This window comes from Rhinopithecus bieti, unplaced genomic scaffold, assembly GCF_001698545.2.
Source record: "Rhinopithecus bieti isolate Rb0 unplaced genomic scaffold, ASM169854v2 scaffold_24193, whole genome shotgun sequence".
Classification (NCBI taxonomy): Eukaryota; Metazoa; Chordata; class Mammalia; order Primates; family Cercopithecidae; genus Rhinopithecus; species Rhinopithecus bieti.
In genome coordinates this window covers 228,258-239,406 of record NW_016811043.1, presented here as the reverse complement: position 1 = coordinate 239,406, position 11,149 = coordinate 228,258, and positions in this window count along the sequence as shown.

The following is an 11,149-nucleotide window of genomic DNA, read 5'->3' as shown; positions in this document are numbered from 1 at the left end:
AAAAGACAGATGTAAGGAAAAATAATGCAATTAAAAGAAAACAACATACTGAATTAAAATGGTAGTAAACCTTCTTATTAAAGGAATAATATAATATTTAGAAAATTTTTAAAATTTATTTTAATAAAGGTAAAAAAATTCTATTAGTTTTAAAAGGTTTTGCGTTTTGAATTTTCTTGGGTTTGTTTGGTCTCCCTAGGAATTATCTTTTATTTCTTGATATAGTTCAAAATTCAAAATTTAAAATGTTCAAAAGGTAAAATGTCTCTCTCTTAACCCTGTCTCATCCCCAACAGGCAACCAGGGATATCAACTTCTTGTTTATACTTCCAAATATATTTTATGCATATGCAAGCAAATATAAATGTGTACATATATAGCTTTGTCCCTTTTCACACAAATTTTAGCAGACTCTATATGTTATTCTACACCTTGCTTTATTTCTTCTTAATAATGTATCATAGAGACCATCCCATGAGGGAATATCAAGAGTTTCCTATGTCTTTTTTCTTTTGTGTTAAATGTTTGTAGACTCCGCCGTGTAGATATGCAGTGCTTGTTTGGGTTTTCTTAGGAAGGTAGGGAGGCCTCCTTATGATATCCAGAGTGGAGTAGAGTGGCTATTCACAGGTGAGTGCTACCGTGCCCAGCTTGCAATGCTTTTTTAACCAGCCCCCTACTGACAGACATTTGGATTATTTTTTCTTTTATCTTTCATTTTCTTTCTTTCTTCTTTCCTTTTTGCTTTTACAAACAGGGTTGCAACATATAATTCTGAATACAGTCATTTTTCAGGAATGCAGGTGTAGTTTTGGACACATTTCTAGAAGTGGGACTGCTGGGTGTATGCATTTTTAACTTAGACAGAAATCGCCATACTGCCTTTCCTGAAGACATTTCCAGTTTGCAGGCCCATCTGCAATATATCGGGGTACCTGTTTTGGTACCATTATCTTTTTGATTATAGAAATATGTAGAGATATATATTTGGGAGCCATCTGTGTCTAGACGATATTTAAAATCCTGGGAGTGGAGGACTCTAGAGTGGTTGGGAGGCAGTAAACCCCGGAGTGCTCCAGCATCTACAACAAAAGGAGCCAGTGAAGGGGGACTGAGGATGAGCAGTCAGTTGGGGAGGAAGAGAACTTGACCTGTAAAATGTCAAAGAAGATTTTAGAGGGGAGTTGATACAACCTCGTCAGAGAACAATTTGACATCCTATGACATCATGTGGTAAAAGCACAGTAATCCCGTTCCTCCATCCATATCTTGGGGAACTCACACAGGGACCAGAGAGAGATGACCCAGGATGTTCATTGTGGCAGTGTCTGTACCAGAAACAAGCTAAAGGTCTGTGGACAGGAGAAGAGATAAATTGTGGGATATTCCTCCCATGAATACTATCCAGCACTGAAAACAAATTAACTGTTTCTGTGGGTGTGGATTCACCTCACAGACCATGCTAAATGAAAAAGCAAGCCACAGAATGATACATTCAACAAAAAACAATTTATACAAAGTCTAAAATCATGTCAAACAAAGGGATTTAAAAAACTTTGTAACATTATAAAGGCATTCACCAAATTCAAGACATTGCTCACTTCTCACTGGCAGTCCTTGCTTTACTCAGTACAGTATCAACTGAAACACATACATAACAGAACTGTGGAAAATCAGGGCTATCTACATATATTTCTATTATTTTCTATGTATACTACATATAGCCAATAATATTAAAATGTTACAAATGGACAAACCTGGGTAGTGGCTTCACAAAGATTTCTTTTAATTCTCCATTCTTCTAGCTAGAGCTACTTCATAATAACTAGCAGCAACATGGATGGAACTGGAGGTCAGTATGTTAAGTGAAATAGACCAGGCAAAGAAGGACAAATATCACATGTTCTCACTCACATGTGAGAACTGAAAAAAAGTTGATTTTATGGAGGTAGAGTAAAATAATAGTTACCAGAGGCTGGGAAAGGTGTGTGTGGGGACCTGGGAGATAAAAGGAGGTAGCTTAATGGGTACAAAGATACAGTTAAATAGAAGGAATAAATTCTAATATTCGATAGCACAGCAGGCTGGCTATGGTTACAACAACGTATTGTATATTTCACAATAGCTAGAAGAGTGGATTTGAAATTCACCCAACACAAATAAATGGCACATGCTTGAGGTGATGAATATCCTAAATATCCTGACTTGATCATTTCACATTCTACACACGCATGAAAATATTATGTGTACCCCAAAATATGTACAAATATTATGTGCCAGTAATTTTTTATTAAAAAACCAATAAGCACAATACAATAAAGGATATCTTAAGACAATACAAAAATTATTTGTGTGATAATAATTTGGCAAATGTTTCCTGTTTATTAACATCAATTTTTTTCTCCTGTAAGTATAAGGAGAATAATACCTACATAGCATCAGAAGTGGTTGCTTTCCTGAGAGAGAATTATTTTCCCAGTTAAAAGTAGAGAATCAGAATCACTATAGTAAATAGCACTTTGGAGAACTACATAGCACTGGGTCTTGCTGCCCTGGGGCAGCCAGGCTCAGGGAGGGCTCACCTTCCAGGGAAAACTAAACTTTGGCTTCCTTGTTTTGGTGGTGTTCTTATTGTAAGACCAACATTTCAAAATATCAACAGAGTCCAGCCAAAGGGTTGTATTCTCTTTTATTTCTTACAAAAGGCACTGCCAAGGATGGCACAGACTGTTATGGGCTAAACTATGTCCCTCTACACATATTTTGAGGCCTGTGTTGACAAGATAGAGGGAGAAGATGGCCATGTATAAGCCAAAGAGAGAGGCCTCAGGAGCAATCAGCCCTGCAATACATTTGATCTTGGACCTGTAGTCTCCAGAACTGGGAGATGATACATTTCTATTGTTTATTATGGAAGTCTTAGCAAATTAAAACAGAGATATCACCTTTTCTACCCTGCCCTGCATATGGAAATGAGATTATTCAAGAGTATGAATTATGTAGGATTGCAAAGCATAGAACAGATAGATTGAAAATTGACAAGGGAAGGTGATGTAGAGTTTGGGCAGATGTAGGCTGGTTTCCAAACCTCTGTGGTCCATGGTCACCACACGAAGGCGGAGATGTTCTCATTCCTCTTCATTTTCACTCAGAGCAAAACATGTGGGTCCACACTGGTATATGATCAGAAGATATATTTAACTGGTTTGAGATATTGAGAAAGTCTTGCTGTACTTTAATAGAAAGATGAATGATAATTATCATCACTAAAGGGGATTTTAGGCAGGGCGTTGCTGGCCTTACGTTTTCCTCCTACTTTTAAGGTGCATGTTCCTAAAAAGCCCTGTCTAGGAGTAAATGCCATCACTTAAATTTTGCTCTGCCTGTCAACTCATTGGTCCTCACTTCATTTCGGTGAGGTTTCCGGAATGTCTGTGTTTATCCAGGGTTCACAGATGAATTTAAAAGTCCCTAGTGGTAGAGAGCTTCTCCTGAGGTCACACAGCAACCGAGTGTGGTGGAGCAACGACAGGTACATGGCAACCTGGGTCCGTACTCCAGTTCTCTAGGTGCCATGAGAATTGCAGCCTTTGGTTCACTTTGGTTCATTTTCTATGTTTTTTTTTTTTTTTTCTGAATGAGTGAAGGAAAATGCATGTTGAGAACAAAGTGCCAGAGACCTAAGTCTGTTCCTTAAAACTACAGGGTTGGGGCCTGGAGAGACAGAGAGTCTGCCACTGATTCTCTGAATTCCAGCTCCTGTTGTCAGTCACGCAGCTGAAAGCAGGAAGAAGCTTTCTCTTCTGCACTTGGAACAACAGGATAAAGATGACAGAGAGTCCCACATCTACCATGGAAAAGACAATGGTCCTTCCCACTCCCTGAATCAGGCCAAGTTTTCTAATGACATGTGTTTTCCTGCAACATGTCACTATATCTCCTTCCTTCAAGCACCAGTTTTCACAGTATAAGCACAGCAACCGCACAAAGGAATGACTACTGAGCCTGAAGCTTTGATGGATGCTCTGAGTTGAGACTTTATTTTATACTTAGGTACCTGTGAGTCATTGCAGAATTTTACCTGACTCCACCATGACCCAATTTGATCAAGGTGTATATGCTATGGGACTTCTCTAGTTCCTCATCAGAAATTACAATGAATACCATGTCCAGCTCCTGGGTGCCTGATGGCAACGAGTGGCAGCTCCTCTTGGGGCAACACTTTGGGGGCGACCAAGGCCTCATAGACTTTATTATTGCTGGGCTACATGGCCCAAGGCTCCTGGGCACAATGGATCAGTGGTCTTGGATTCACCTCTGACATTTAAGGACATTTGTTCTTGGGCTTTCACAAGTGGTCTCTGATTGAGATGGAAGGAAGGGACACAGGGACACAAAATCTCTGACTGCCTAGGGACCACCGCCCGTACCGCCCCACTCCCCGGCCCTCACTCCCACTCAGAGACTACATGGCCGTTCCATTGAATTCCTGAGGACATGGCCAACATGAGTAACAACACAGGAAAGTGCCTTAGACTGAGTTCCGTGGGAGGCTGGCTAGTGCCCTCTGGACCATTTACCTACACCTGTTAGGATTTCTCTAGAAGGAAATGCTCCAGAGGCAGTCATACCATAAGCTTGGATCCTCCAGCCATTGAGTGTGGGGGTGTTAGCCCTGGCTAAATGAGCACCGAATTTTAGAGAGACCAGGAGACCATCTAAGTTCTGAAGCCTGAGTCCTGAACCCTGGAAGTGGGCTTCTGGCCGGGGAGCAGGTGTCACTGCCTCCGATCCACAACAGCAGCTCCACAGCTCAAGATCCTCTTCTGGATTTCTGCCTCTCCTGGTTCCTGGCCAGGCAAGTCTTCTCTGCTTTGTTAGCCCATCCATTTGCTCAACCAGATTTTTCAAATATGTGTGTTTTCCTCCTTTTCCAGTTGTACTCAGTGGAAGGAATGGTCTAAATTACCTAATCAGCAATTCCTGGAAACCAAGCCACCATGTACATACAATCTTATACATTAATGTCACATACAAGAAAGAAAATGCAGAGATACCAGTAGTGACCACCTAAGCAGTGTAACATAGAGGTAATAAAGACAAATTGTTGGGTAGTATCTATCTACGCCATGATTAAAATACGTATCAATAAATTACAACTTCTAAGAAAATAATCTCTATATGTAATATATGACTGTGACTCTGAGAGACAAACCTCAGAGTATTGTCTGAAGACACTTCCCATCACCTTCACCTCCTGAGCCAGACGGTGTGAAATGAGAAGCAGAGATTTGAAATGTGTGGCAAGCCTCTCTGCAAAGCAGTAGAGTAACATTCTACATGAGCAAATGAAAACAATCTCACAAATGACATTGGATGTACGGTGTGGGATGTGTGTCCTTATTATAATGGAGTTAATCCTTTAAGTAGGTAATCTTTTTCCATGAATTGGATTCTAAACGACTTATTAGCTGTCAATTAGCCAGGAATTGTTCCCTTTACTAAAAGAGAGACCCTGCCATGAACCAGCATTTCCCAGGTGGAGGTCTCTGGCAGACATGAACTTCTAACAGGGTAAATGACCCGTTTCTTTAGTCAGGGAAAATTGACTTTCATAAGTGGTCTCTGGTTGAGGGATCCCATTTTGAGTGGGGGATTTGCAGAGTCACTTCTCCCTGTTCCTGCTGGGGCTGGGGATGGTGAACCGAATGAAGACACAAACTCTGAGAGGGAACCAGGCAGACAGGCAGACTGACAGGGAGGGCACTGCCTGGTCTAGTTACCATTTGCACCCAGTCAGAAGAGGTGAAGGGTGAGAGAGGAGGCTGCTGGGAACCAGAATATTGGCAGCCAGGAAGGCCGAGAAAGTGCAGACTGACAATACAGGCCAGAGGCTGGAGACCCTGGGAGGCAGCTGTGTTGTTCCGTCTGAGCCCCAGAGTGCAGGAGAGGGTCATTTTCACCAGGGAACTTCAGCCTTCAGGATGATTTCTGAACTCTGCTCTCCACTGATCCTCCATCAGGACTTCAAACAGCAAGATGAGGTACCCAGGACCCTAGGAATCTGATTTTCATATCCCCTGAATTACCTTTACTAAAAATATCATCCCTATGTTTTGTTTATTTCTTATAACATATAAAACATTAAACCAAACCATTGTACAGAATTTATTAATATGTAGATATGAGGTGTCTGGTGACAGATCCTCCAAGTTATTTATATTAGAGGAAGAAAGGGATCCGGCCCCATTCATAGATGAGAACAACAGGGTAGCAACACTCAGGACCATGATACTGGGTGCTCCCAACCCTGAAGGGAAGCGTCTCACTGCACACAGACGGCCAGGAGAGTGATCACAGGGTCCTGCACTATCTCCTCCTCCTCCTCTCCTGGGTCCTGGGTTTCACTTCCAAATCCCAGCTGGTAGCAATATTAACTCGGTATTCAAGACCCTTGTGGCCCCTCTTCACCACAGCATCTCATCGGGTTTCTTTCCTCATACGAATTCCAGCAGGGGTGTATTCTAGAAATATCACCACGGAAAGGGTGGCAGAGGCAGCTCATCTCTAACCCCTCGAATAGAGAGGATAGAACCACAGTCCTGTGCCTCACCCATCCCATGGTCCTGCCTCAAATACAGTCTCCTCCTGCAGGCTGCTGGGTCCTCTTTATTGTCATTCTCCAGAAGGTGACAGGGTCCCAGACAGACGTGCTCACAGCTTCCTTGGGGCCTGATGCCAATAGGAGTTGAGGCCAGGGAGCATCTTTGGGCTGTAGGGATCTTCGGATTTGAAGGTAGGGGATCGTGATGGGCTGTCCATAATGCTCTAGGTTTCAAGGCTGAGAGTGGCTGAGCTGAACCTGGTCATTACCATGTTCTCCACAGTTCGAGAGCTGCCTTGTGCAGACCAGCAAGACACAGATTGTTTTCAGTCCCCTTATATTTCTGTGGACCCTGACTTTTCTTCCCCCAGCTGCTGTCCTCCCAAGTATAGCCCCGGGAGGATGTAGGGAGAGGAACCCATTCTTCTGATGCCCCAGAACCCCTTGCATGTAATCCCAATATCCAGGCCTGGGGTCCCCTTCTTTGGATCAAACTTTCTTTTCTTGGAATGAAAGGGTTACAGGGTCTCCCTCCCAGATCGCCACTGTGACTCACTCACCCTAACTAGATGTCTTGCTCTACAGCTATCTTCTGCATATTGTTTTCTGAAGATGTGATAAAATATTATAAACCATAAATAAAACATGGAGGTTAGGTTCTCTTTGTGGATTCTGAGGATCTGCTGGGGAGAGAAGGGCAGGTGGAGGGGCAGGTGCTGAGTGGTGTGCAGCCTCCCTCTGTGCTCAGTAAGGCTCCCGCTGTGGTCATTTCTTGTGTATTTGTCTGGATCCCTCCATGTGGTGGGATTTGTGCCTGGTCTTTAGGGGCGGGTGCTGCTCCAGGTCGGAGGCTTCACACATCTCCAGGCTGAGCCTTTCTCCAAGTCCATGAAGGTCAAGGGCTGAGAATGGCCAGTCCCACTCCTGCCTTGAGTTTCACTTTATTTGGCATATTTTTATATGTTGATCTGATCCTTCTCACAAGGGCTGTATATGAGCATTATTTCATAGGAGAGCTGCTATCATCCTGCTGCGGCCACGCTCTGTCCCTGACACCAGCATCCTGTGTGCTTTGTTGTTGTTCACTATAGACCCGGGACAGTCTCTGCATGGGGGGCTTCTCAGATGACACAGACTGATGGCTCCCACCTTTGCCTTCTTTCCTGCTCCATTTCCAGAACACTTCTATTTTTTTCTTTTATTATACTAAGTCGGATTTTCAAGTTAAGGGCTGGGGACAATGACTCACTCCTGTAATCCTAGCACTTTGAAAGGCCAAGGCAGGGGGATTGCTTGAGGCCAGGAGTTGAAGACCAGCCTGGGCAACATAGCAAGACCCTGTCTCTAGGAAACAAATTGAATTAACACCATGAATAGATGTGTTATTGCCATGTCATAAATAAATTCTTGACACTTCTTCTGTGAGGCAGTCAGGGTCCTGGCAGGAAAGAGATAACAAAGAAGGAAGACACATTACAGAGGTGCTGGCAGGGCTGAGAAAGCCACAAGGGGTGCTGAAGCTCCCTGGGATCATCAGTGGCAGGAAACTGTTTCCATCTCTGAGCTTGAAAAAACAAGGAAGAGGGAGCAGTTTCCAGAACCCAGGGAAATCTGTGGCTTTCACTAGGGGCAGCCCCGCATGCCTGTGGCTGTAGGTAGAGGGCGGCAATGATTACAGAACCACAGACCTGTCCAGAGGGAGTTAAGGAAATGAAAACCCTGAGTTACTTCTCCCGCCATGCTCCCATCTCCTGCAGATGCCTGTTATCATCCACACTCAAGCAGAAGCCAGGTGGTGCAGGAGCACAGGCCATGCTGTCTGTTGTGGTCACCTCCCAGTGCAGGGGGCAGGATGGAGGAGAGTGAACCACAGCTCTGTGGAGGGGAAGCAGAGAATAACGCACTCACCTGCTTACGGTGTTCACATTCCTCAGGGAATTTACTTAAATATACCAGAGTTTGTTTTAATCCAAAAGTATGACTTTAAAAAGAAGTATCTCACTTATAAATGCTTAGCAGGTAGTACAATTGAGTATTACCTCACTCTCCTTCTCTTTTCCCACATGAGACTATATAACTCATAAATGAATAACTTGAATTATTATTGTTTTCTAAAATAACTTGAATTATTTGGGTGTAAGCCATAAAAGCAGAGTCTGGCTTAGATCAGCAAAGGGAAGTTTTTGGGCAGCTGGGGGTTCAGTTCACAGAATCACAGATAGTTTCAAAGTACCAGGACAGCACTGAGGCAGCAAGACCTGACCAGTCTCATTGGACTAGACCATGGAGTGAAAGAATTGTCACTGATTCTGATATCTTGTCACTGCTGATGCTTTAAATTCTGAGACAGTTTACCCAAATATCTTAGTTTAGATTTCATGCATTTCTTATTTTCTTATGATTTAGTTTCAGGGATCGAGTCAATATCTTCCCTTAAGGGAAGCTCCTTTCCTCTGTTTATCTTGCCAAAATAGGGGGAAGGGGAAGAGTCTTTCAAGTTCCTATGGACCCATATACATCATGACATCAATCTAAATGCTCTCATCCAGTGATATGGTTTGGCTGTGTCCCCCTTCAAATCTCAACTTGAATGGTATCTCCCAGAATTCCCACATGCTGTGGGAGGGACCCAGGGGAAGTTAACTAAATCCTTGGGGCCAGTCTTTCCCGTGGTATTCTTGTGATAGTGAGTGAGTCTCGTGAGATCTGATGGGCTTATCAGGGGTTTCCGCCTTTGCTTCCTCCTCATTTTCTTTTGCCACTGCCATGTAAGAAGTGCCTTTCACCTCCCACCATGGTTCTCCCTAGCCATGTGGAGCTGTAAGTCCAATTAAACCTCTTTTTCTTCCCAGTATGTCTTTATTAGCAGCATGAAAATGGGTCATTGGGAGGGGCTATTTCCTCCACCACCAGTGGCACTGTGGGAGGCTCTTCTGCACCCACATTCCAGCTCAAACCCATTAAAAGGCAAATCAGAGAGCTGGGCTAAGGCATTTCCCTTCCCCACACTACAGGAATCCTAGTTGTATTTCCCTTCTCTTTAATACACTTAAACCTAGATGGTCACCAAGTTGCTGTGTGGTCAAATTTTGGAGAGAAAGGAAAGCAGGCAGGAGTGAGGACCCTGGGACCCCAACTGCTGCCTGTGGGCACCCACACACTCGTGCTCCACTCTCACACTCACACTTACACATGTGTACACACACTCCAATTCCCACTTGTGCACACATGAACACACCTGTGCAGATACACACACACACACCCACACACACTCAAGTCAGCACTGGAGCATGACAGTTACTGACACCCTCGTACCCACGTGCCATTCTCGGGGATTTGTGCAGCTGGAGGCGGGAGCTCCTGAGAAGGCACCACCAGGAACCACCTCTGGGGGGAGGGTTGAGTGAATGGGGTCCTGCCAAGGCACTGGCTGATGGGATGATACCTACGGGATACACTAGCAGGGGCAGACGTTTGCTCCAAGGCCATCTCCCTTCCATCTCCTCTCCCAGCTCAGGCTCATAGCCCTGACCTGAGGCCCCGCTAGAAAGGCAGAAGGCATTCTCCCACACAGAGCACACAGCTCCTTCCCTGCATCAGAGCCCTCAGTGGCACCGTCAAGTTGGACAGATACAGTCAGGCGAGGTGGGGGGTCACTGCAGGGGACAAGAAGGTCCTGTCCTGAAATCTGCAGCCAAACACCTTTGGCCACAGACTGAAGGCTGCACTGTCAGCTTCCCTACCTTTGAGGTTTTGGGACTTGGACTGATCCACCACTGGCTTTCTTGCACCTCAGCTTGCAGAAGGTCTGTCATGGGACTTCACCTTGTGATCGTGTGAGTCAGTTCTCCTTAATAAACTCCCTTACATTGTACATACATCCTATTAGTTCTGTCCCTCTAGAGAACCCTGACTCATACAGTGGGTGAGGCAGGGAGCTGTGTGAGCTGCCCAACAGCCACCAGGAGCCATTCTCTCCAGGCTTTGACCTCACTTCAGTGCCAGGCTCTGCCACAGCCCTTGCCCCCATCCTACTCTGCCATGCCCAGCTCCCTCCCAGCCTGGCCCCAGACAGAATCCAGAACAACTCCTGTTCCTGACCTGAAAAATGTTCTTGCCAGTTTAGGCAGAACTTGCTTTAGAGCACTGGTGTCCAACCCACTACAGGTCTTGTATCTGTTTCTCTTGGCACTGTGTCTTTTCTCATTTATTTTTCTGAAACTCTGCAAGGGAGGAATTATATCACTGGATATCCTTATTAGTTTTCTGTCTCGTTGATCTGTCTAATAATGACAGTGGGGTGTTAAAGTCTCCCATTATTATTGTGTGGTAGTCTAAGTTTCTTTGTAGGTCTCTAAGGACTTGCTTTATGAATCTGGGTGCTCCTGTATTGGGTGCATATATATTTAGGATAGTTAGCTCTTCTTGTTGAATTGATCCCTTTGCTATTATGTAATGGCCTTCTTTGTCTCTTTTGATCTTTGTTGGTTTAAAGTCTGTTTTATCAGAGGTAGGATTGCAATCTCTGCTTTTTTTTTTTTTTTT